A 3,374-nucleotide genomic window follows, 5' to 3' on the forward strand; every position below is an offset into this window, starting at 1 on the left:
CTCAGAGTTACAGGGAAGAAAAAGCGCTGAAATTTATGTCTCTACTGCAAGGAGACATGACTATAAGGGAATATGAGGCCAAGTTTAATGACCTATCCCGGTTTGCGCCATCACTAGTGGAGACTGAACACATGAAATGTCTTAAGTTTGAGAAGGGCCTCAAGAACTCTGTGAGGAGATCCTTGGTGGCTCTGAGACTTCAGAACTTCTGGGATTTGGTAGCTGCTGCTACACGGGTGGAACAGGATAACTTGGCCTATCACTAAAGCAAAGAAGTAACGGGTCAAGTCTCTGTCTCTAGTAGACCTTCTGTTTCGGGTGGACCACAACGGAGTGGTATGAGAAACCGCAACCAGGGACAAACGGCTGGGGAAATGACAAGCGGTGGCAGTAGTTCATCCGGGAGTGATAGAAAGGCTCCATACGGGCCCAGATGTCACCATTGTGGGCAGGTGGGTCATATTAGGAGGAATTGTCATAATCGACCGCCGGCTCAACAAGCCTAAAGTGATGTTTCGTACAGTCAAGAAGGGCCACCACTGTACATGCCACCATATCAGCCACAACAGATGCAATACCCTCCTATGCCGACCTATCAACCACCTCTGCTTACACAATTCTAGCCTCAAGCGCCGAGACCGGTGCAACCACCTCTGCCACAACAGTATAGGCCTCCGACTCAACGGCCTAATGTTGGTGACAGAGGGAAAAAAAAGTACAGGGACAAGCTTATGCCCTGGCAGGAGGTAGTTCTGGAGGTCAGACCAGCAACGCAGTGGTTGAGGGTACGATTCTAATCTCTCACTCTTTTGCTCACGTGTTGTTTGACACAGGTGCCACACACTCGTTTATATCAAGTTCTTTTGTTCGGGCTTTGAAATTGAAATCTGAGAATTTAGAAGTCCCGATGACTTTGAACTCTCCACTGGGATGTGTGGAGGTAATGAGTGTGTGTAGATCGTGTGAAATCACGATTGGGAGTGAGCGAATGAGAGCTGACTTGATTATCCTTCCGATGAGCCTGTTTGATGTGGTCATTGGAATGGATTAGTTGTCAGAATACAGAGCAATTGTTGATTGTTACCGTAGGAGAATGACTCTGACAACTAAGTCTGGAACATCGATTTCTTATCAGGCAGATTTGAATCCAATCTTAGGAGAACGACTGTTGAAGTACAGTGTTGGGGGACGGAGGAATCTAGCATGTTTTTCTTCTCTTCTTGCTCTAGAAGACGAACTTGAAGTAACTGGAGATAGTGCGGGAATCCCTGTAATGGATAAATTTACGGATGTATTTCCTGATGAGCTACCTGGTTTACCGCCAGATCAGGAAATTGAATTCTGTATAGATTTAGTCCCGGGAACGGCACCTATTTCTATTCCTCCATACCGGATGGCTCCGGCGGAGATGAAAGAATTTAGGATGCAGCTTGAGGAGCTGGCAGAAAAGGGGTATATCCAGAATAGTACTTCCCCTTGGGGTGCACCGGTGTTGTTTGTGAAGAAGCACGACGGATCTCTTCGGTTGTGTATTGATTACCGTCAATTGAATAGGGTAACTGTGAAGAAGAAATACCCACTACCGAGGATCGATGAGTTATTCGATCAGTTGGGAGGATCACAGTTCTACTCTAAGATTGATTTGAGATCTGGGTACCATCAGCTGAAAATCAAGGAGGAAGACACTCTGAAGACTGCTTTCAGAACTCGATATAGACACTTCGACTGGTAATGCCGTTTGGACTGACGAATGCCCCAGCTGCATTCATGGATCTAATGAACCGTGTTTTCCAGCCGTACTTGGATCGGTTCGTGATCGTCTTCATTGACGACATACTGGTTTACTCAAATACTTGGGAAGAACATGAGCGGCACTTGAGAATTGTCCTCCAAACTCTTCGTGAACACCAGTTGTATGCTAAGAAGGAGAAGTCTGACTTCTGGCTGACAGAAGTGAAATTCCTTGGGCATGTGATTTCTAGACAGGGAATTTCTGTAGATCCTTCTAAAATCGAGACTGTGCTCCAGTGGGAAAGACCGAAGGATGTAGCGGAGATTCGCAGTTTCCTCGGACTTGCAGGGTACTATCGGCGTTTCATGAAAGACTTCTCGAGTATTGCTGCACCAATGACTCGGTTGACTAAGAAAGAAGTCAGATTCCAGTGGGACGCTGAGTGTGAAAATGCTTTTCAGGAACTGAAGGTCAGACTGACAAGTGCACCAGTCTTGACTATTCCTGATAGTGAAGAACCATATGAGGTGTATTCTGACGCCTCGGGAAGTGGGCTTGGCTGTGTCTTAATGCAAGGTGGACGCGTGGTAGCGTAAGCATCCCGCCAATTAAGACCACATGAACGGAATTACCCCACTCATGATTTGGAGCTGGCAGCGGTAATATTTGCTCTGAAAATATGGAGATGTTATCTCTATGGAGCAAAGTTTCAGGTCTTTTCTGACCATAAAAGTCTGAAGTACTTATTTACTCAGAAAGACTTGAATCTTAGGCAAAGGAGATGAGTGGAGTACATGGAAGATTACGACTTCACTCTGCAATATCATCCTGGAAAAGCTAATGTGGTGGCTGATGCCCTTAGTAGGAAGACGACGGGGACTCTGGCGTCATTAGCTTTAGAAGATTGGAAAAGGACTGAAGTGGTGAGTGAGTATGATCTTCAGTTCTACGAAGATCGTAACCAGGCTATGGTGTATAACCTGATATCTACACCGGATATTGTGCAAGTGGTTAAGCAGAATCAATGGCAGGATCCACACCTCCAACGAATTTGGATTCGAATCCAGAATGGAGAACAATACGAGGATTGGAAAATCTGAGAGGATGGAGTCTTGTATTTCCGCAACCGCCTTGCTGTTCCCAAGGCATGTGAGGTAAAGAAGACGATTCTGTAAGAGGCACACAAATCGAGGTATGCTATACATCCGGGAAGTACAAAGATGTACCAGGACCTGAAAAGACAGTATTGGTGGAGAGGCATGAAAAGAGACGTTCGTGAGTATGTCTCAGAATGTGTGACTTGCCTCCGGATTAAAGCTGAGCATCAGAAGCCAGCGGGAGAGTTGCAACCTCTTCCTGTCCCGGGATGGAAATGAGAGCACATCACCATGGACTTTCTGATGGGGCTACCGAGAACCGAGCTGAAGCACGATGTCATCTGGGTGGTGGTGGATAAGTTGACGAAGTCTGCGCACTTCATACCGTTCTGTGCAACGTATTCTCAGAAGATTCTGTCAGAATTGTACCTGGAGCACATCGTGAGGCTACACGGAGTGCCACTGTCTATCACGTCAGATCGTGACACGCGCTTTAATGCAAGGTATTGGAGGAGTTTCCAGGAAGCCATGGGAACAGACTTGAA

Source organism: Morus notabilis, unplaced genomic scaffold (genome assembly GCF_000414095.1).
Source record: "Morus notabilis unplaced genomic scaffold, ASM41409v2 Scaffold1026, whole genome shotgun sequence".
In the NCBI taxonomy this organism is placed as follows: Eukaryota; Viridiplantae; Streptophyta; class Magnoliopsida; order Rosales; family Moraceae; genus Morus; species Morus notabilis.